This window comes from Podarcis gaigeae, assembly GCF_964106915.1.
Source record: "Podarcis gaigeae genome assembly, chromosome: 7".
In the NCBI taxonomy this organism is placed as follows: domain Eukaryota; kingdom Metazoa; phylum Chordata; class Lepidosauria; order Squamata; family Lacertidae; genus Podarcis; species Podarcis gaigeae.
Window position 1 is genome coordinate 24704341 of NC_139683.1, and position 24361 is coordinate 24728701.

At 45.9% G+C, this 24361-nt stretch overlaps 1 long non-coding RNA gene across 1 annotated transcript in view; it reads right to left on the minus strand.

The window, feature by feature from the left end:
* The window catches only part of LOC310849557, a 28051-nt gene extending 16888 nt beyond the window's left edge, over positions 1–11163 (minus strand). Inside the window, exon 1 of the long non-coding RNA XR_014566973.1 lies at positions 10654–11163. This is a non-coding gene — a long non-coding RNA (uncharacterized lncRNA). The remainder of the gene's footprint in view (positions 1–10653) is intronic.
* Positions 11164–24361: the final 13198 nt, after the last annotated feature.

A 24361-nucleotide genomic window follows, 5' to 3' on the forward strand; every position in this document is an offset into this window, starting at 1 on the left:
CTGTCGTGGCTGCTTTTCTGCAATCAGATTTCATCTGTCTGTGCCTTATAGATGGATATATTTACTAGCTTTTAGTTCTTTGGTTCCTTGTTGAATAACTGTGTTTGCGCTGAAGCACTGCCCTGACTGCAGAAGGAGCAGCTTGGGGATTCTGTCAGTCAAGGTATCCCTTGTAGCACTGCAGTAAAACCTGAGGTTTAACTTTCAGGACCTGCCAAACTGAATATGTTCTGGGAGCTGTGCCCTATCAACTGCAATATCACCAGAGATCCTGGAGTTTGCAAATGTCAGATTGTGCAGTTTCAAAGCATGGAACAGGCATACATCTTGGGCGGGACAGCGTATGCCAGCTTTTATATATATATATATATATATATATAGAGAGAGAGAGAGAGAGAGTTAGTTTTGAAGTGCTGAGAATCAGATCTATAGAGAAAATGTAAAAACAAAAACAAACAAACAAACAAACAAACAAAAAACAGGTTTGCTGTATAAAAATGCCTTTCCTGGTAGAAATTCAGGAACTCCTAAGAAATTCAACTCCAAGAAATGTTCACTTCTCCACACCCAATACAGTTCTCCAACCAAAATGATCCAATGCAAAAATTACTATATCAGAAGAAAATTGCTTGCAAAAGCAAAATTGCATACATAATGGGTTATATCGGGGAAGCGCACATTAGAATGCTGATGAATTTTCATGGGGACTTTTCAAAAGAAAATTTGAATGCTGGTGAAGAAATGTGTAGAGTTGACTTTAAGACTGGGAAAATACAGTTAATCACCACATAATTATCTCTGTTGGTAGACTGTCAGTAGTAGATGACTAGTCAGCCATCTTTCCTTCCAGAAGTTCCCAGTCATCAGCACTTTCAATTGTGCCCAGAAGATTGGTAACCAAGATTGGTGTGACATCATCAAGCACCCATGAACATCCTTGCAGCTGCATTCTGGACCAAATTATTTTTCTGAAGTTAGCCTCTTGTAGAGTGCCACTCTTGTATGGAGAGTGGGATTAGGGGTAGGGGAGCAAATGACTTCTCAAGGGGCCAAAGAGAGAGAAAAATTCAATAATTTACCAGGCTGCATAATGCAAAAATAAAATAAAATGCAAGATATGTTTATAGGGCTGCTTTTATACTGGGCCTGGCTATACTTGAAAAACAGACACTATGATTCTGATGGATTGTTGTCACATAATGGAAGACTGGGAGAAGAAACCACATATTCAAATAGACTTGTGAATGTCGAACAATTCTATGAGGCTGATTGAGAATTCTTTTAATATTTTATCTCATTCCACACATGATATAGGTCTTCTCATCAACCATCTTGCTTTCAACTCAAAAAGGAAACAAAGCAGAAAGTCCAAGGGATGCTTGATCAATGCTTATATCTTATCCATAAATACAGGAAAAGTCTTATTCCCAAATGCACTCCTTTAAAACCTTTCCCACTGGGCAACAGCCTCCCTATCTATTTCCAACATTATATTAAAGTCTGCATGAGTGTGGCTAATTGTTGCCTGGACTTTTTGAGATAAGCAAAGTTCTTGGGCCCATACCAGCTAATATGCAGGCGGCTTGAGGAATATTCAGCAGAGGAATGTGTGTGTGTGTGTTTGTGTGTGGCTTAACCCTTTCCCTCACTTGATATTTGTTTCCTACCCTCTAGCTGCTTTTCTTTTACCAGAAGACAAGTCCCATAATCTGTCCCAGCCCCTCATGGCTGGGAAAGTAGCTTGGGGGTGCTGCTGTGTGAAAATGGTGTGAAGTGCAATAATTAAGAAGATCTTCCATCCCACTTTTTTGTTTTGGTTTGGTTTTTGTTCCTGCGTGCAGTCTCTGATACTGCTTTTCAGTTTAAAAACCAGCAGAGGGAAAACGAAAGCCCACCAAGAGCCTTTTAACATGGCTCCTGAACATTGCTTAGTTTGGCCCTGTGAGCCAGTATGGTTCCTTAATTGGACCAGTGGAAGCTGTCTTACAGGAGATCAGAGCTATTTCTCCCTCTAGGCCAGTGCTGGCTATTCTGACTGGCAACAGCTTTCCCTGATCTCAGACCGAGGTCTTTCCCATCACCTGCAGCATGGCCCTTTTTAAAAACTGGAGATGCCAGGTATTGAACCTTTGACCTTCTGAATCCAAAGCATGTGCTGTGACAGAGCTATGGTCCCTTCACTTAAAAGTGAGTTGAGATTACATCTGGAGACCCCAGCTGATTCCAAGCCATAGTCATCTGTTTTTCTTGTGTGGCCTAAGAGAGCCCTATAGCCCTCAATATGTTTGTTGGACTACAATTCCCACCATCCCTCACCATTACCATTGCTGCCTGGGGCTTATGGCAGTTGTAGTCCAGCAACTTCTGGGCCCCATCAGCACTATACATTTGAAGCAGTATCATACCACTTTCAACAGCCATGGCTTCTCCCATAACTCCTCAGGACTATAGTTCATTAAGGGTGAGAAGAGTTGTTATTCCTTTCCTGAAGGTACCATTCTCAGAGTGGTTTAATGGCTGACCTCTCTTCCCAGAGAATTCTGAAAATTGTTGCTCTGCGAGGGGATATTTTGGATATTCTGAAGGGGGAAAAATCTTCTTATGAAATATAACAATGACCGCTCCCCGCTTAAAACAGGGGGCGCCCTTTGCGTGGACGCGTGCAGCCCCTAGATCTGGAGTGGCTCCAACAGCATAGGCTTGGCTTTGCCTTCCCTCAGGTGGGATACCTGGAGGTCTCCGCCTACCTCAGTCAGTTGTCCAATCCCACCTGGGGGAAGAGTTGCCAAGGAGACCAGGCCAGGTAGGGGAGGGATCACCTGCCCACACAAAGGAGGGAGGATCTTACCTGGGAATCCTCACTTGGCTCCAGAGTTTCTCCCACCCTACCCACCCTCAGTCAATGTCTTATGTTGCAGGTTAATTTTCCTCACAGGTTTTGCAGGTTAACTTTTCTTCACAGGTATGTGGGCGCTGCTACGTTAAGGTCGCTGTTAAAGGGCCGGAAAGGAATTTCCCTGCATTGGCAGGTTTCGCCTTTCCCGTAGCAAAACGTCACAACTTTGGCGGTATCAGGCCTTGGGCGGAATCCTTTTGTCCATCTTCCTCTTTGTGGCAGCGATACCAGGGTTCCCCATTAAAGGGGTTTTCTGAAGGGAGGCTTTGACCGTACGCTGAAAGGTCGTCATTGCTCTCCCCTGCGGCGGCGGCGTTACGGGGGCGGCTATCTCTGCTTGAACATATGTTCTCCAGAGCCGGCCCATCCCCCCCCACACACACTGGATAACCCTGATGCTCCCTAGGTTCCCGGGTGGGGACTGGGGAGGGAGAACGCCCAATGCCTGAGTCAAGGTCTACCCACATTTGAAATTTAATAAAGTTGTGGCCAATTTAATCCCATAGCACGTTGTCTTGAGTCGTTATTCCACATGACGGGGGGACCGCGCAGGATCTGGGGACTCCGCCTGTCCACACAAAGGGCATATCTAGTGTTAGACTGTATTATTTATGCAAATTGTTATGCTGAATTTGTATTTTCCACAATCTGTATACGGTGTTTGTTTTATAATGTGTGGTTGCTATGTCTAATAAAGGATTGATTGAGAAATCTTGTCTACAGGCTTGTATCCATTTTATAGCCCTTTAACTTTCATGGCCTTCTCACAACCATTCCAGAAACTATAGTTTATTTAGGGTGCTGAACAGTCTGTAAGAGATCTCCAGGACCACACTCAAAGCTATAGTCCTGTCTGGATAATGCTGTTATACAGTTTAGTCACTAGGTGGCACTGGATTTATATTTGGGTATTATTCTTTATTTATTAAATTTGTATACCATCCTTTATCCACAGATCTGAGGGCAGTTAGCAACCTAAAAATACTATGTAAAACACAAAATAGATGATAAAAACAGGAACCAAAAACAAAAGAAAACCCCAAACCAATAACTCCTTCCCCCACACCCTCTGTGTCTACTTTGGTCCATTGTTGGAGAGAAGCAAAGTTTTTGTTTAGCCTGCTGGTTGATGTGTCCTCGAAGCCTCTCTATGATAGTGCTGGGATTTGTGTAAAGAGAATCACTATTAAACTAGGCTAAGTCTGTGATGCAAATAATACGTCCTTAGGGTAAGATGATAGTTCTTTCTTTCCCTTACATTATGAAAACTGAAGAGACCCTTCCTAAAACTGTGCATTATCAGATAGCTTTCGCCTGGCATCTTGAGCTAAAGCTTCAGTTCTTTCTGACTTGGGACATTTCTTCCCTGGTTCACAATAGTCTGGTGGTTCTTTAGAGAGTGGAATTGTTATATGTTTTTTCTTAGGAGTGACCATTATTTCTTGTTTTTCAGCTCAGGTGTCATGTCAAATATTTTCAGGGATGTGTTCTGCCTTTGGGGGATAGCGAGATTGTTCCAGTAAGCAGCAGCTAGCACCAAGTTCCATCAAGGGGCCAGGAGATGTTTCCCTTTCTGTTGGGAATAAGTTTTATTTGGTTTTACTATCTTCCGGTTAATGGACATAGCATGAAGTTGGTTAAATTTAATGGAGAAATGTCTACAAGAAATAAATGTGTCTTTTCTGTCACTCTTTTTTAAAAAAATTATTCCAGAGGGCTTTGCAGATCTGACCTGTAGTGATTTTGCCTTTATTTGGTCCTTGCTCAGTCTGAAACAAATGGCTCTTTTCAAGCCATCCCCACCTTTTCTTCTCTTAAATGTATTGTCTGAAAGGTTTTTTTGCCTCCAGGGCCTGACATCATGGAAAGAAAAACAGACAAAGCAACTTAACCAAAATCCCTCTTCCTCTTCCCTAGGACTTGGCTTTCATTTCTTTCTCATCCTATTTCTCATCCTATTATTTCTACAATAAAATGTTTGAAAAAGCCAGGGTGGGGGAATGTGACATTTTCGGTGGCTTATGTAATTACTAGAAAAACAAATTGAAAGCTTTTGTCTGCACATTTTAACTGCAGTTTAATAATTCTGGGCCTAAGGATTGACAATTATAGGTAAAGTAGAAAACACTTTTTGAAATTGTTAGAGAAGGTTTATTCAAACCATCAGCTGCTCTTCCATTTAAAATGTGGCTTGCCTTTTCAGATTACCTTGGGTGAGAAGGTGCCTTGCCTTTTCGGCCCTCTTAAAAGTGCCCGTATGTTTCCTGTTATCTGGAATGAGTATATCTGGCAAAGCAAGTGAAGCTTTAAAAACAAGATCTTTTTAAAAAAAGTTTATTGAGGACAGTAGGTGTAACATTTTAGTTTTGACACTGCGAGGGATTTTGAACTGTGTGTAATCAGCAGAGGAATTGTGAAAGCTTTTACGGAGTGTGATGTTTTGCGGTTGTTTTGTGAGAAAAATCCCACTGTGAGGAAGTCAAAGGAAGAGCTTGTTTTCTGAAAGCTTAATGGCTGATAAACGCTTATTAATTTTAAATTTGCGCTCATCGTAGGGCTTGAGGACATTAAAAATCTTGCATTCCTCCCACATAGTCTCAGTTATCAGCAGACACTGATTCCTGATTTGGAGACTGCGGTGTGGCTGGCATGGGCTGCACAATCCACAGGAATGGTTTCCCTCATGCCCAGTTCCCATGCTCTTGGATTCAGCAATATGGTGCTGATTGAAACGGGTTTGTGGGAAGCCATGTTTAGATAAGCCAGAGGTTGGGAACATCAGAGCCAAGGGGTTGAATGCAGCTCACCAGGCCTCTGTTTGGGCCTCAGGACTATTCCCCAGGGCACACCCTGTCTCCACCACCCTGCTCCCCTCAAGCACATCTGCCTGGCTGGGAATGTGTCTGCCATGAACTGGCAGGACGATGAGGAGGAGTTAGAGGAGGGAAAGTATCCTGGCGAGTGGTGTAGCCGGGACTGGGACACACCGGGGCAAGCAGGGTATGGGAAAGGGAGTACACACAAGGGGAATCAGAGGGGCCACTGTCTCCATGAATACAGTGGGCTCTGACCTGTAGGGAGCAGCGGGAGCTGCGCTCTAGGAGGCTGAGTCAGGCAAAGATCCACAGCCCAACTCCCTAGTTGGCCAGGTGGGGCTCACTAGCTCTGGAAGGAGGTGTGTGATTCCTCAGCTGGAACGGGCTCAGAACAGGTGAAGGCCACATGCCTCATCAAGCCCAGATGCTGCAATCAGCATGCAGAGTGCAAAAGGGAAGCAGAGCTGAGGTGCTGTGTCTGCTCAACTGCCCATGTTGGTGGACCTCAGCTTGGATGCTCTTGGACCTCCACGGGACTGTTCTTTGTGTTTGACTCTGGACTGTATCCTGACTGCTGGACTTTGGACTTGGCCTCGTTTCCTGACCTTTGGACTTTGCTTGTGTGGCTCGACCCTCAGACTTAGAACTTTGGACTTGGCGTACTGACTTGCTGCCAGGTAGGCCAGGGGTTCAGGACAGCATCCTTGAACTGTGCTAATGCCTCTCACTTGGCAGGGTGCAGACATGTGGGTGGGTGGGTAGGTGCAGGTCAAAACCACTGCCCTTTGTGTAGCTTGAATATAACTTACAGTTAAGCGTTATGTCCATTGCTTTGTCCACTTTTGCCGCTGGCTCTGTTGGCACTCAAGTGATTGCCGCTCAGAATGGATAGCTGTGTTAGTGGGCAAGGAGAAGGTGGACCCGCTCAGGGAGGGGTGCCACTGAATGCATTTTGCCTGTGGACCCCTCAGAAAATGGAGCTGCTCAACTCTGATGATCTGGCACAGCATGTCAGTTTGAAAAGTTCAAAAGCCACGTGCCTTAAGGTATGAAAAAGGTGGCAGCAATGCCTACTTCTAAGAAAGGGGCTACAATCCATCAGAGTATTTTAGAATTTTTCCTATGCATAATTTCTCTAGAAGGACAACGTTTTCTCACGTAATGCGCTTGTCTTTTCTAAAAATAAAATGGGAGGTTTCTCTGACTATCACATACAAGCTGCCACAAACTGTGTTTGTTATATATAAAGAAAACTATAAAACTTGCAACTATGCTTAAAAATTATGGTGTCTATGCAACTTGGAACGGGAAAAACCACAAACAGCTTCTTCTTTTTCCCCTTTTTGGTTTGCTGGGAGATTTTTGTTGACAATGTGGAGATGTAATTTCATAGCTGCCGATGGAATAGGATCTTCTGATTGGTTTACCTTCACTTCTAAGGCCAAATACAGCTTACTAAGCAAGTGTCATGTACCAACCCCAAATTACTCCATTAGGAGTCATAATTTTTCCTGCAAGGTAAAAGAAAAATCAGCAGTCTTGATTTCTGCACACTTGCATAATTCAAATATGTTATAGAGCTTTTTGCAGTGAACCCTTAGTATGGTAGCCAGTTTAAAGAGAGAAATACCTAGTCTTTGTTTTCTGAAATTTTCTGGCCCTACAATTTCGGTGCGGTCCTATACTTATTGTAAATCCAATTGAGGGGCTTCAGGATGTGATGTAGGTGCCAGTCTGGCAGCAAAGATGGAGGTATCCTAGTGAGACAATGTTTTTTCCACCAGACATCCTCCATCATGCTAGCTGGAAACTGCCCATGTACATAGGAAGTTATCTCATACTGAGTCACACCAATGGTTTGTGTGGCTCTTTATCCATCTACACTGAGTAGCAGTGGCTCTCCAGGATTCCTGACATTCCCAGTCCTTCTTGAAGATGCCTGGGATTGAGCCTGGGACTTTCTGAGCACAAAGCTGAATGCTACAGCCCTTCCTATGTAGCTGCTCCACACTTCCTCAACAGACAGCCTCATCGAACTCGGTGCTATTTACTTCTACATCAATTTGTGTAAAGTCTATCTCTTAAACATTTGAGCTTCTACCTGTTGCAACCAAATGGGAGTTTAATGTTTTGATTCTCCTTCAAAGAAATGGAACATTCAACTTACTTGAGAAAAACATCTTGGTTCTGAAGTTCTTCATGAAAGACTTCGAGCTTTGCATTTCCCTGCAGATGGCCCGAGATGTGGGTGCAGGCGTCAGTCGTCTCTATTCTGCTGCCTTGACTCTAGCACACCATGTTCTTTCATTCAAGTTCCCTTCTGATTGACAAGCCCTAGGATGACTAACGTAATTCAGGCCACCTATTTCCCACCATCAGTCCATTAAGTGCCGTACACAGTGTGCCTGGTATTGATGTCGTACAAGATGAAAAGTGGCTGGAGTGATGGAGAATTACAGGTTGTGATGAGCCTTACAAATCATTACCTGGACAAACTCCTGGGAGACTGCAAAGAGGAGGAAGTAGGATGCATCACTGTACACCCTACTAAAGAAAGGATGTGTCTATTTCCGCCCACTCTGTCTTAATGTGGGAAAGATTATTTGTTCAGTAGGTGATTGAAGACTTTCAGACATTGCCAAACTCTTTCTGTCTGGACAGCCACTCATCCGTGGCTGTCTCAATCGCTGGCAGAATCCGTCAGTGGGCGTTTCTTGAACTTCTTCCAGCAAAGAAGTTCTTTGACGCCAAGTCTCCGCCTACTCTCCCTGCGCGGAAGTCTTCTGCGCAGGGAGGGTGTGGGCAGTGGAGGACCGTGCTCTCCCCGCTGGTCTCCGGCGAGGAGTCATGGAGCCTCCTCACCGATTCCCCCATCTGCCCCCCTTCTCCACTGGTGCTACGCTGATTTCCTTCCCCCGCAGATGGGCTGCCTCTCTCCCTCCTGGGACGCTCTCCGGCATCCCTCTGGAGCCCTCCCTCCTCCTCTGGCTCTGATGGCAGTTCCCTGACACATATCTTTAGTTGTCCTAGCTGTCTTTTCTGGGATCAAAGGCACAGGATGTGAAATAAAATAAAGGAGTAACTTACTTTCCAGGGGAAATCTGAATTGAAATTTCCTGCCACTGGGCCATTTGTGATATCTCAGTGACCTGTTTAACAATATTAAGTCCCCATTTGGAAGCACTTGTAGAAAATGACACTCTTGCATGGTGTTTACAGCATAACATATTGTAATTCCAGAATATAGGCTAATGTAGGGATATGTTTGCCACACAATATTGACATATTGAAAGGGAAAGGAAGTTGAAAGGCTTTGCCTAACATTTTGTGGTTAAACTATGTGGACATAATACTTGGGAAAGATTCATAGCACACCTCCACAGATGGTTGCCCATGTTCTCCCCTGAACCATGCTGCCAGCTTTGTTTTTCACTGTTTCTATGTTCTTTTCTGTTTTTTTCTGCTGCCAGTAAAAGCAGCTGCTGCTGCAATAGCAGCAGCAGCAGCAGTAGCTGTGTCCTCCACAATGCCCTGGACCTACCATCATTCCAGGGCATGGTGTGTGTGGGTGTGTGTGGAAATGATGGACACTACAAAAAAACAGTGGTGATTCTGCGAGGTTGCCTTCTTTTCTGGGGCAAGGAGAAGAAAAACCTCATATTCCTCCTATCTCAAAAGGGTATTTAGAAAAATTTGAGCACAGCTCTTGACAAACACAAAAAAGAAGGCTTAAAAACAGCAACAACCTTGCAACATGCATATTATACTCTACAATGATGTTTCAATATTTGAGCACCATTTTGAGATTTTGCCACATAAGAACCCCGTGTGATCAGGCCAAAGGCCTATTTAGTCCGACATTTTTCCAGATGCCTGTGGGAAGCCTCCTTTTTGTTATTTTTGAGAGGAACATTTGCCAAACCTGTGTGCTAAAGGCATGAATCTCTTTCATAAAAGCTGGGGTGGCGGGGATGTATATGTGATATAAACAATGAAATAATTAAAATGAATGCTCTTAACTAGGGGATAGGCGATTCAGTAGCCAAGAGTTGGCTTTCAGACTTTGCAGTGAAACCACAAAAAGCTCTTTGTCCCTCTTTACCTAAAACTGAAATGATGTCCCCTAGTACACGACTGGTTTTGTTCTCTCCACTTAGCCTTCCCTAGACAAACATAGTAGTAAGCTCGCTCATTTCTTCAGGGATCTACAAGAGTCTCAGATTTCTGATGTTTTGATTCTTTACCACTGGTGAGCTCTCTAATTCGTATCCCCATTGTTTCGGCTGAAGGTAACCAGTCTGCCTGGAAGTGAAGCCTGGCATTTAAATAGGGTGGTCCCCTGTCCTATTTTACAGAGGGCAATCTTCTGTTAAAAGGGCTGCTAGCCCTCTGTTTGAGAGCATCCTCTGCTTTTACAAGGTTGACTGGTCCAAGCCCAGTTCAAAGGCAAAGAACCCCAAGAAGAGAGAGAGCGTGGCAAGGCCTTGAAGTTGTCTTGAAAACACCTGGACAGCAAGATTGGCACAGGTCACCTGGTCTCAGTCATCCACACTGTGGAAAGATGTGCGGCATTTTCATTTCACAGTCATGATTTCTATATTGGCACATTGCCATATTCATATATATATTGCAATTTTAACGCAAATATGTGCCCTCTTCTGTTTTGGAAATGCCCAGGTGGCCACCTGGATGCCAAGGACCTGGCTTAGACCTGCACACATTTTGCCCAGAAATCCATAAAAACCAAACTTTGGCAAAAAAAACCCTTCTCTCTATCTCTCCATCTTGGGAGTTTCGCAAGCCTCTGCTGCATAAACAAGATGCCAACACTTAAGCAAACGCAAGGGAGGGGGGAGCCAAAAGGACTGCAAGGGCTTCAATTCAGTCTCTCCTCCCCCCTCCACTGTCCTATGTAAATACCAGAAAGGAAGTGAGCCAGACCTGGATGCTTTCTGATGTGGATGAGATGCTTTGACATCGGTGCAGATGGAAATGTCTATGTGGTCCGAGTGGGCGAGACGAGCTCCGCTCTTGATCATGGGAAAACAACGGATCAGGATGCTATCAAACTCTGCCTAGGGTCAGTCCGGCTTAGATCAAGCAGGAAGTGATGTGCTGACATTCTGGGCAGCTCTGAAACTCCGAGTTCTTTTGAGCACAGTTTGTACCCGGAGGAATGGGGCTGAACGTGTTTGCTGTTTTTCTCACTTGGCTTCGAGGCTGCTCACGAACTGAACGCTTTGAAAGGTAGCTGGGGAAGGGCAGATGCTGTCATTGCCTTGAAGAGGCTGTGCCGCTTTTTCATTGGATTAGCGTTGAAGCCCCAACAATAAGCTGTCTTTGGGGTTCATCCTTGTAATTAGACGTTGAAAGACACACAAATGCGCAGGCAAGTGCGAAGAAAGCGGAGGAATGCCTGCACCGATCGACGGGCAGCCACTGCCTCGTATGGCTGCCTAGACTCAGTGAAGGAAAGGAAAACACCACAGTGTTAGTTGCTCGTCAGTGTGACCCCATTTAAGATCAATTGCAATGGGATCTAAGCCAAAAGATTAATAGGAATCTGACAGATCTTGTTTGAAAGTATATTTATTCTGTCAGATTTCACGAGTGGTAGCTATTTCTCCATTCAAGCTGAATGATAGTATTCAGCCTGCATACTTACTCATCCTGACAGCTAGAAAGATAAACATGTCAGCATGTGATTGGCCAAATACTTTCCCATGGAATCGAGGCAGATGCTGCCAGCAGTGCTTGCACTGAAAAAAGAGGACCGTGGCTCTGGAAGCAGTACAGGACCCCCCGATGCTGTGAAACAAGCTTTCAACAACAGCGGCCCAAAGTTTGGAATTAGCGTCACAATATGTCTCTGCCCACCATGAACTTCTGTTCACATTCTAACTTATTTGCAGAAATGTTTGCTCTTGGAGTAAGAGCAAGCATAAGGGTAAGACTCACCTACCCTGAGTAGAGTTCAAAAAACAAAGAATTATGCATGTAAAACAGGCACCCCCCAAACTCTGCCCTCCAGATGTTTTGGGACTACAATTCCCATCATCCCTGACCACTGGTCCTGTTAGCTAGGGATGATGGGAGTTGTAGTCCCAAAACATCTGGAGGGCAGAGTTTGGGGATGCCTGATGTAAAACATTGAATGGGAATAGCTGGTACCGCCATTAGGGAATAAATCATTGTTTTAATTTAAGGATGGGGAATTTGTGGTTCTCCAGACGTTGTTGGACTGTGAACACCTCTACCTTGGACATTGCTGGCTGGTGCTGATGCAAGTTGAAATCCAGAAACATCTGGAGGATCACATGTTCCCATTCCTAAATTAAAATAACAATCTGTTGTCTGATGGTTAGGGCTAGCAATCCTTTCCTTTCAGTGCTGTGCATGCACAGTTGCCCTCTTCCATGGAAGTGAATGGGAAAATTCGGTCATGCAAGAGTTCTGTGTGTGCTCTGGAGCACATGTGGGGCTCAAGATTACAGGGACCGTATCTGTTTCAAGGAAGCAATCTGGTTGTTGCTTTTTTCCTGGAAGCAAGCTACTTTATGATTCAATCCATTGTTTTAAAATTGAAAGGTGTGAAAGCTCACCTTGGGGAGATAAGTATGTTGATTCCTACTTTTCCTGCAGTCTTGACAAAGGCTGTTTCCTAAAAACACATTTGAGAAAACAATCACGGAGGGTGATTGTCAGGGAACTGCCATCGGAGGGACAGGTGGTGGACAGGCTCCAGGAGAATAGGAGAGAATCTGCAGCAGAGGAAGGAACCAGCAGGGGGAGTGCAGGAGTCACAGCGGAGGGGAGGCTCTGGGATACTTCTAGTGAGAATAGCGAAGAGGTAACAAGACCCCCGTTAGGAACTCCCACCCTTCGCCGGAAACTGTCACGCAGAGAGTCACGAAGGCGCATGTCCGTCAAACAGCTTTTATGTTGGCGTAAATTCCGTAGACGCCCACTGTCAGATTCTACCAGCGACTGACGGAGTCATGCTTTGGGGGCTCCGTTAGTGCCTCGGTTTGGATGACCAGCCAAACCCCAGAGGGATCAAGCTTTTACGCACAAGCAGCTCACTATCCCATCACAGCAATCTGACAGTCTTTGAAAGCAGCTTGTGCAAGCAGAGGGCATCATGAGCGAACCAGCCGGAACCGGAGGAGCAGGAGCTGGAGCTGGAGCAGGTCCAAGCCTGGAAGAAAGGTACAGGGCGTTGGAGGTCCAGCTGGCGCTGCAAACGGCGAGGCTCGAGGAGAGGAGGGCTCAAGATGCGGATAAAGGGAAAACCACCCCACTTGCCAGACGGGTGCCTGGATTGGTGCAGAAATTTGGGGGGGATCCCAGGAACTATCAAGCCTTTAGGACAGAGATGCAATATGCTCTCAATCTACTGTTTGATGACTTCCCCGATGAGAACTCTAGAGTGGCGTACGTGATTGGCCATCTAGAGGGAGGGGCGAAGGACTGGGTTCGGCCCCTGATGGCAGCCAATAATGAAATCTTAAAGGACACTATGAAGTTTTTTCGCGCCATGGACTTGATGTTTTCCAGCGAGATCGAGCAGGGGGTGGTGCGCAGACAGTTAATGGCGTGTAAACAGGGGAGCCGATCTGTACGTGAGTACTGGACTGAGTTCACCATGCTGATTCATAGACTAGGGTGGGACCTTGCTAGTGAACCTATTCAAATGCTGTTTGAAGAAGGTCTCTCTCCGGCAGTGAAAGATGAACTTTCCCGGGCGCCTAGGGCGGAGTCTATGGATCAGCTGACTAAATCAGCGCTGTCCATAGGAGCACGCCAGGAGGCTAGAGCTATGGAAAAGCGGGAAGGAAAGGGGGAACGTTGGAAGGACTTCCGCATTCCAGAGATTCCGGAGCAGCCTTTCCCGCCAGCAGAGCCGATGGAACTTGGAACAGCGCGCGCGCGCGCAGTTTCAAACACCAGTGAAGGGCGGAAGAAGGAGGGAAAGAGCGGCAAGAGATGCTATCTCTGCCAACAGCCAGGTCACTTTGCCAGAGTCTGTCCGCAAAGGAAGGAATGGCAAGGGATGGCGGGAACTGTTGGGGGGAAGGAGGAAGAAGAAATCACGGAGCAAGTAAAAGCCAACGCCTGGTTGCCAACATCAGGGCACAGCAGCCAGGCCAGGGAGTAGTGAATGTGCCCACGCCGGAACCTCCAAGACCAGTGCTTGTGATAGAGGTGTTGCTGGAACTGGCAAACGGACACCCACTGAAGATAAAAGCGCTATTGGATTCAGGTAGCTCATGTAATTTCATGAGTAAGGAGTTTGCAGCTGAACACCAGATACAGACTATCCCATTAAGTAAGCCTTTGCAGGTTACCACGATTGATGGGAGGGAGCTGTTGGGAGGAGAAGTGAACCAACAAACTGTACCAATGATAATGAGGGTGGCAAGACACACAGAACTGATAGCGTTTAACGTAGCCACCTTGGGAGGAGCTCCTATTATCTTGGGAATGAGCTGGCTGGCACTACACGATCCGCTAGTAGGCTGGCATCAGAGAGTGGTTTCCTTTGGATCAGCACATTGCCTAGAACACTGCAAGGAGGGAGAGGCTCAGGCAGGGGCCAGGGCCACTCTAGCAGGGATGGAAGTGATGGACAAGGGGAGGGTGCCACCACAATACGCTGACTTGATTGACTTATTCAGTGAAAAAGAAGCAGATAAACTGCCCCCGCACAGACCCTTTGACTGTCAAATTAACTTACTCCCAGGAGCACAATTGCCAGTGGGCAAGCTGTATGCAATGTCAGACAGTGAGATGCAGGAGTTAAGGGAGTTCATTGACAAGAACCTCAAGCGAGGTTTCATCAGAGAGTCACGAGCGGTGGGGGGCAGCCCAGTGTTCTTTGTGGACAAAAAAAACACGGGCAAGCCCAGGCTTGTATGTGATTTCAGGGCCCTAAATGCAGTGTCAGAACCAGTGACTTTCCCTATGCCTAGAATTGATGACATTCTAACACGGGTGAGAAAAGGGAAAAATTTTACCAAGCTGGACCTTAGGGGGGCATATAACTTGATACGTGTGAGAAAGGGGGATGAGTGGAAGACCACTATGTTCACCCCCTTGGGGGGCTTTTGAGTACCGGGTTATGCCTTTCGGATTACAAGCGGGCTCCGCCTGCTTTCAATCATTCATGAATCACGTCCTGGGGCCACTGCTCTACAAGAACTGCGTAGCGTTCTTAGATGACGTCCTGGTGTACTCAGAGAATGAGGAGCAGCATGTGCGAGATGTAAGAGAGGTACTGAGCAAGCTGCGAGAAAACCGGCTGTGGGTGAAACTGGAGAAGTGTCAGTTTCATACCAGGGAGGTGGAATTCCTGGGGTACCGGTTGTCTGACAAGGGATTGGCCATGGATCCCAGCAAGGTTCAAGCGGTACTGGAATGGAAAACACCAAAGACCAAGAAGGACGTGCAAAGGTTCCTGGGCTTCGGAAACTTCTATAGGAAGTTCATCAAAAACTTTGCCCATTTAACAGCGCCCATCACGGATTGTCTTAGTAGCAAAAAGAAATTTGTTTGGACGGAAGAAGCACAGCGGGCGTTCGAACGTTTAAAGCAGGCGTTTGCGTCGGAAGAGCAACTTTTGCACGTGGATCTACAACAACCAATGAGAGTCGAGACTGACGCGTCAGACCGAGCGGTGGGGGCCGTTCTTCTCCAGCCGGGAAAAGATACGTCTGAATGGAGACCGTGTGCATTCTTCTCGCGGAAGTTGAACAAATCCGAGAGGAACTACACAGTATACGACCGAGAACTGCTCGCCATTCATGAAGCATTCCGGAAATGGCGGCACTTGCTGATTGGGGCGCAGCACAAGGTTCAAGTCCGAACTGACCACAAAAATCTGGAATACTGGAGAACAGCCCGAGTGCTGAACCAGAGACAAGTGCGATGGGCCCAGGAGTTCTCCAAATTCCACTTTGAGATTCGTTACGTGCCTGGCTCCGAGAACGTGAGGGCGGACGCTCTTTCCAGGAAACCTGAGTACTTAGAGGGGGAGGGAGCGCCTGAGGCAAGGCATGTAATCCCTGAAGACCGCTGGGTGTGTGGGGCGGCATTGGTGGGGCAGAGGGAACTGATAGAGGGTACTGAGAACGATGAATACGCCCAAGAGAAACTCAGAGAGCTCAGGAGGACAGAGGAGAACACAGGGGGGTTTGAAGAAAAGAACGGGGCGTTGTATTACAAAGGGGCACTGTACATACCCGATGGGGAACTGAGGGGCAGAGTACTCAAGCAGTTGCATGACAGCCCCACAGCGGGACATTTTGGACAGCACAAAACCATGTGGTTGGTTACCAGGGAGTTTTGGTGGCCCAAGGTGAGGGAGGACGTACGGGAATATGTCAGGGGTTGCGACAGGTGCCAGCGAGCGAAAGGAGAGAGGGTGGCGCCAGCGGGGCTATTACAACCCTTACCCACGCCAGAAAGGCCATGGGAGGCAGTATCCATAGATTTTATGACGGACCTGCCAAAATCCAAAGGCAAAACAGCTGTCATGGTGGTGGTAGATCTATTAACCAAGATGTGTCATTTTATAGCTTGTTCACATGCGGTCACAGCGGAGGAAACCGCCAAGTTGTTTGTAGAACATATTTTTAGGTTGCATGGCGCCCCCTTGAGGGTTTTGAGCGACAGAGGGAAACAATTTACTTCCAGGTTCTGGAGGAAACTTATGAGCTTACTGCACGTAGAACTCAATTTCTCAACTGCCCGGCACCCAGAAACAAATGGGCAAGCGGAAAGGGCAAACGGGATTTTACAACAATACCTGAGGTGTTATGTAAAAGACAGAGAAAATGATTGGGTGGATAAGTTACCTCTAGCAGAATTTGCCTACAACAACGCGGAGAACGTGTCCACAGGGATGAGTCCCTTTCTGGCAAATTATGGGTGTTACCCCCGGGCATTCCCAGGAGAGGGAGGGGAGAGGTGGAGCGTGCCGGCGGCGGAATATTTTTTTGAAGAGATGGAAGCGATCCACCGTCAGTTTCAACTTAACTTAGAGAAAGCCAAGGAAGAATATAAGAAGCAAGCAGACAGAAATAGGAGGGAAGGTGAAACTATAAGGGTGGGAGACCGGGTGTGGTTATCCACCCAAGGACTACCGTTCAAGGGCGGGAGTAAGAAATTGAGACCCAAAAGATTGGGACCCTTTGAGGTCATACAGCAGGTCAACCCAGTAGCATTCAAACTCAGGCTGCCCAGTCACATGAAATTACACCCAGTATTTCACAGGTCATTACTGTCGCCGTACCGAGAGGGAGCGTGAGAGAGAGGCCACCCAAACGCCCGTGATAGAAGAGAGAGCGCGCGACATGAACGTGGCAGGAATCATTGATTCCAGGTGGAAGGGGAATCAGGTGGAATATCTGGTAGAATGGGAGGGGGAAGTAGAGTCGGAAAACACTTGGGTACCAGCAGAGGTAGTCAATGACGAGGTCTTAATAGAAACATTTCATCAGCGTTTCCCAAGAAAACCGCAACCCGTGGCACGATTTAGAAGGGAACACTTTGGGACCACCGATGAGGAAGGAGAGTTTGAAGGGTTCCCAGAGTCAGGGGTGGGTGAGGAAGCCGACTCCGACGAAGAAGAGGAAGACGGGGAGAGAGACGGTATGCCGTGGCTAGAAGTGTTTGAATCCTCGGACGACGAGGAGAGTTCCTTCAGGGGCTTTCCGCCCTCACCGCCAGTGGGAGAGGAGGCGGGAGGGGGTGAAGGGGGCCCTGGGGGGGAGGTGGATGTCAGGGAACTGCCATCGGAGGGACAGGTGGTGGACAGGCTCCAGGAGAATAGGAGAGAATCTGCAGCAGAGGAAGGAACCAGCAGGGGGAGTGCAGGAGTCACAGCGGAGGGGAGGCTCTGGGATACTTCTAGTGAGAATAGCGAAGAGGTAACAAGACCCCCGTTAGGAACTCCCACCCTTCGCCGGAAACTGTCACGCAGAGAGTCACGAAGGCGCATGTCCGTCAAACAGCTTTTATGTTGGCGTAAATTCCGTAGACGCCCACTGTCAAATTCTACCAGCGACTGACGGAGTCATGCTTTGGGGGCTCCGTTAGTGCCTCGGTTTGGATGACCAGCCAAACCCAGAGGGATCAAGCTTTTACGCACAAGCAGCTCACTATCCCATCACAGTGATGGTTCATTTTAAAGGTGTAGCATGAGCTTCATCTCTAACTGCAAATACGTACAATTTCCTGTTGCCAGGTTCTGATGGGATTCCGCTTAGTGACAGGATACAATTAAAACCATTTATCAAATCTAAGGCTGGGAGCTGACATGTGCGAAGGCAGGTAACGGATGGATTTGGAAGACTGAATTGCTAGTTATCGGAAAAATCGTTACATAGCTCTTCAAACTTTTCAGCGTTAATTTAGAACTCTGCAAAAAGAGACCTCACTGACATGAATTTTGCTCAGTTAAAAATGATATTAAAGGGACATGTTTGTGATAAGAATAGGATATAAGAGGAAACCCTCAAATAAGTGTGTGTAAGACTCTGAAAAAGCAGAGACATCACCTTGCCAACAAAGTTCCGTATAGTTAAAGCTATGGTTTTCCCTGTAGTGATGTATGGAAGTGAGAGCTGGACCATAAAGAAGGCTGATCGCCAAATAACTGATGCTTTTGAATTATGGTGCTGGAGGGGAGACTCTTGAGAGTCCCATGGACTGCAAGAAGATCAAAACTATCCATTCTGAAGGAAATCAGCGCTGAGTGCTCACGGGAAGGACAGATCCTGAAGCTGAGGCTCCAATACTTTGGCCACCTCATGAGAAGAGAAGACTCCCTGGAAAATACCCTGATGTTGGGAAAGATGGAGGGCACAAGGAGAAGGGGACGACAGAGGACAAGATGGTTGGACAGTGTTCTCGAAGCTACCAGCATGAGTTTGACCAAACTGGAGAAGGCAGTGGAAGACAGGAGGGCCTGGCGTGCTCTGGTCCATGGGGTCACGAAGAGTCGGACACGACTAAATGACTAAACAACAACAACAACAACAACAACAACAGCAACAAGACTCTGAAATCAAAAGAAAGAAAAACTAGGAATGGTTGAATCCAGGCTTTCCCAGATAATCTGTTTATAATACCATGTGCAGGTTTTTTTTATCATTTGTTGGGAGCGGCTTAGGCTTTTGACAAAGTCTCCCATGATATTCTTGTGGAGAAGCTGGTAAAATGTGGACTGGATAAACTAACTGTTACATAGATTTATAGCTGGTTGACTGACAGAACGCAATGAGTGCTCACTAACAGTTCCTTGTCATCCTAGAAAAAAGTGGCAAGTTTTGCAGGGTTCTATCCTGGGCCCATTGTTGTTCAACATGTTTATAAACAACTTGGATGAAGTTATTGAGGAGATGCTCATCAAATGGAAGATGACACCAAACCTGGACGGGGTAGGCAATGCGGTTGAAGACAGACGCTCAAAATGGCCATAACAGATGCGAGAACTGGGCCAAAACTAACAAAATGAATTTCAACAGGGACAGATGTAAGGTTCTACGGTTAGGCAGAAATATAAGATGAGTGACACCTGCTTTACCAGTAAGATATGTGAGAAGGACCCCATGAATTCATTTTAAATAGATCCTGTATGCACACACATGCATGGTGAACAATGCTCTTCATCTGTGGCATGAAGGAATGTCCCTACTTTTCATAGTTGTACATTTCCCATGCCTTTGTGTGATACATATGCAGGATTCCCTCCTCCCTTATTATAAAGAGTGTATCTGTTCCTTGCAAAAAGGCTATACCTTGTTGTGACAGAGTCGTGGGACCTTGGTAAGTACTTGAGTGTTTCATTGTACATAAAATGGTTTAGGCCGCAGAACTATGTACATTCATCCAGAGGAGGACATTACCTAGGACTGTACTGTCAGTTTTTTTAGACAAGAGACAGGGTGTGTGTGTGTGTGTGTGTGTGTGTGTGAGAGAGAGAGAGAGAGAGAGAGAGAGAGAGAGAGAGAGAGAGAGATTTGAGTACTGTGATGGTTTTTCTTTTTGGTTTCAATGGGAGTAAAAAACTATGTAGCCTCAAGGCTACGTATGGTAGGTATGGGACCTAACTGAGGACTCTGCTGGGAAGTGGGTGTGGGTGTGTAGGTGTGTGTATGTGTGGTTTTGAATCCCTGAAATGCCCTAATTCAGATGCTATAGCCCAGGGGTCAGCAAACTTTTTCAGCAGGGGGCCCGTGCACTGTCTCTCAGACCTTGTGGGGGGCTGGACTATATTTTTTTTGGGGGGGGATTGAATTCCTATGCCCCACAAATAACCCAGAGGTTCATTTTAAATAAAAGGACACATTCTACTCATGTAAAAACATGCTGATTCCTGGACCGTCCGTGGGCCGGATTGAGAAGGCGATTGGGCCGGATCTGGGCCCCGGGCCTTAGATTGCCTACCCATGCTATAGCCAGTGGGAATTTCCCCCACAGTTCTACACCCATAGAGCTTTTTGTAGGCATACTAGGAGATCACTGGAGTGATCCCCCCTCAGGTCTTCTGCAACAGACCTTAGGACTTCCCTGTTGTTCTTTTACTTTTGATTTGGTTCAAAGAAACCAAACATAACTAAAGACTACTTATAAAAGAAATACGCCCAAAGATTTGAACAATTGCTTATTTTCTTTGAATGTGATCTTTTATTTTTATGAAAATTCAAGAGCAGATCATACCTTCTGACTTGAACAAGAAAATAATTCACTTACAGTTGTCAAAAATGCCACTCTTTTTTTAAAAAAACTTTTTAGCATTCATTCTGCTTTCCCTCCTTGTTTGCTTTGCATTCCTCTCCTTAAATAATAAAAAAGAGTAAGAAGTTAAGATGAAAATAAAATGCAATAAGGCATATTGAACATTGTCACTTCGCTTTTGTTTTTGGTTCTTCAACAAAACTTTGCAATAAATCTGACTGATGCTTATCTTGAGATGACATACTGGTTGCATATTTCTCACAGTTAAGTGATTCCAAAATATGCTTTCTTTATCTTAAATTTTAGTTTTCATCCCATGAGTCTTTTAAAATAAAGATTATGGAGTGTGTTTTTCCCCCAGAGAGAGAGAAAATGGGAGAAAATAAATCGGGCCACGAACCTTAAAAACATCCTTAAATGTTACCAGTGGGTAGAGTAATCCGAACTCCCAACTCGCCATGCTGGAGGGGTTTGGATGAGGCAAAAGTGTTCTGGCTCTTGCCCAGACATGCATGTCTCTGCCAGTGAGGAGGTTCCACGGCTGTGGAGAACTTTGCTCTGCCCTCTGAAGCTTGTGTGGGCAGAAGCATAAATGGGCCATTTCAGGGGAGAGAAAAGGCACTCAGTTGGCCAAAGATCTGCTGGATTTTAAGCTGGTCCAGCTACCAACAAGTGGCCAAATCCAGGCCTATCTGCTCCACCAGCCTGGAACTGGCACAAACATGTGAGTTTTTTCCTACCCCTGCTCATTGCACTTCTACCCTGACTGGTATGAGCTTCAGGGCCCCTGCTGCTTCCCTCCAGGGCTTAGAACTGAGCCCTTGGACTATAGGTTCCACTATAGGTATAATTATGAGATGTCCACTATAGGTATAATTCTGAGATGTCCATATACCTATGTGGTACAGATGGGAGACTGCAGTACAGTGGTACCTCGGGTTAAGAACTTAATTTGTTTTGGATGTCCGTTCTTAACCTTAAACTGTTCTTAACCTGAGGTACCACTTTAGCTAGTGGGGCCTCCTGCTGCTGCTGCGCCGCCGCCGCACGATTTCTGTTCTCATCCTGAAGCAAAGTTCTTAACCTGAGGTACTATTTCTGGGTTAGTGGAGTCTGTAACCTGAAGCGTCTGTAACCCAAGGTACCATTGTAACAGTTTCATATGTGTTGCTATGCAGACAGGAATATGTATCCCCAGCCATTATTGTGTGCGACTATATCTGGATCAAGGCCTATGGACCACTAGATTCCCACATGGTTTGTGCACTCTGCTGAAGTGGTTGTCATACAGTAAGCCGTCTGCGTTCACCTGAAGAAAGACCTTTGTAAAGTCAGTTGAGAGAACTTCAGAAATGGGTACAAGAGCTTTATTCCTGTCAGTGGAAAATATTCTTCCCCTAGATGTCAGTAAACAATGCTAAGGCTATAAAATACCAGGGTGGGGTGGGGGATGTTACTGTGCAATTGAAGCACCCTCTCCAAAGTTTGCCAGCTATTTAATCTTAAACAGATTCAGAAGCATTGTGAAAGATTAATGGCAGAGATGAAGAAAACTTCCATTGACACCTAATACAGACCATAAAGTAAATGTTTAAGCAGCTCCCTCACTTTGAAGGCATTGTCAAGAGCTCTGGTGAAATCTACCGCTGCTCCAGCTTGCTTTGGATGCAGTTCTGAAATGCAGCGATATGAAACATGAAAAGCATTTGATTTCGGTGGTTTCACAATGTGGTGACAACATCGTAAATTGAATCCTGACGGCATCTCCAAGTTTGAAAGGTATCCAAGTGGGGTAATTATAAATGGCATGTGATTCCAGCTGCCAGGTGTTATGAGACAAGCTGTGCCCGTCCTCAAGGGCTGGCAAATCTTACACATCTGAGCAAAGCTGCTTAAAAGCTGTCAGCCCAGTTAAAAACCTGCCTTTAAGAAACAGCAGAAACCTCTTAAAAAAAAAAAAAGTTCTGGAAAATTCACTCTACCTTTAAACTCAGGCCCCAACCAGTAGGTCACTTGCCCACCAATGAAAATGGCTGCCATGAATGTGTAGGTCAGGGATGAGCAACCTCAGTCTGCAGAGAGGGCTCAAATGTGGCTGTCCAGGTTTCTGTATCTGCCCCACAGAACTTTCTGCAGCCAATTTTCCCAGGCCATTCCCCTAACTGGTCTGGCTTTTCCTGCTCCTTGAGTGTTTACCCCTTGCTGGAAGATCACCTTGAACTCTACTTCTTGCTTGTCTGGATGGTGTTTCCAAGGGCTGTATGAGAAGAAAGATCCCTCCTCCATGTGGAGGCTATAATCTCCCCACCCCTTACAGCCCTTGGGAACATTGCATAATTACGGAGCACCATTTACGGGGACCTTGCCAGACTAGGTTTGAAGTCATGCCGCAGGAGACATGCTCCCTAGCCTTTCGGTGAGGCTGTTATCTCTAAGGAAGTCAAAGAAAACAAAGAAGAAATCTATTTAAAAGACCACCTTGCACTACTGTAAGTTTAGATTTGAAGATATTTGGAAACCTTGCAATAACAAAGAGCTTTCTGCTGATTTTATAATGTTGGATTTGTAACTTGGCCAGCAAACTTGCAAGCTGCCCCTGTCCTTTGTGTGATGTCTATTTCTTCCCCCAAAAGCAACTCTAGAAGGCTGAAAGAGACCCATCTCTGGTCAATTTATTGTGCATCCATCTAATGAACTCCACTGGGGCAGTATATCCTCACCTGTATCAAAAGGTGCGGTGTGTCTCAGGTGATGCAAACATTTATCCAAATGCACATTCCAGTCATGCAGAAATTTGCATCTGCAGGAAGCTGTGCCTTGATGACTTAGGGCATTTGACATTAACCTCCATCCAAGTCTCGCCTCTGCCAAGGACTCCCTGGGCACCTTTGCTCACATAATGCAGCTATTTCTCACTTTCAGTTCTGCAGCTGCAGAATGAGTGTCACAGTAACCTATCTCACAGGACTGTTGCAGAGATGAATGTCACCCATCAAAAGTTCTACAAAAGTTGCTATTATTCTTAGCATTACTCTCAGAACTGCTTTCCAAACCAGACACTTCAACTGAGGTCTGACTGATAATGGTCACACACTACTGGAACTAGTAAAAACTTCCCACACACTATGATGTTGTGTAGTTGGAATCTGACCAAAATATAAGCCTGCCTATGGAAATTCTCCACTCCTCATCCCTAGCATAAAAAGAAAAAAAGAAATCGCCATAAAGATAAATAAGTTTAAAATATTCCCTGGAAGAAAATGCAAAATACACTGTGAAGACAAAGCCACTTGAACACTGTTATGTACTGAAGTTCTCACCCTGGGCCAGCAGGGGGATACTGTAGATAGTTCAGGTCCACATATGCAAATAAGGGATTGAAAGTGACGTTCAGTGATTGGATAGTTACAGAAAATGGTTACTGTTGCGTTCTAGTGGAGCTCTATAGAAGCAGGCTGGCTGAACCCTTCAGTTCCTTTCTGTTCTGGCCTGTGAATAAAAAAGAGCTGTTTGAGGAATCGCTGTGTCGTCTGATATGTTCACCCACAACTTAACAAACACTTCCCCACAAATTCAGGCTACAAATACATTTCCCCCAAGTTATGGCAAAAGTGGTATAATACCATAGTTCCCCACAGCATTTGACTTTCACCCAAGTCTCTCTGCAATTTATCCAAGTTAAGGTATTAGTTTCAGGACTAAAAAATCGAGAGTTGAAGCTTCTGTAATACGAGTCAGTTCTCTTCTACCAAACCGGCTCAGGTAATTCATTGGGCGGTGGAAGCCTTCAGTGTTACATGTGATTTGGGCTAGTTTGCAAGGGCTAATAAAATGATTGCTTATTTCACAGTCCCGAGTGAGGAGTGGTTGCATGACCACACCCATGCAGCCTGGAAAGGCCCAATGT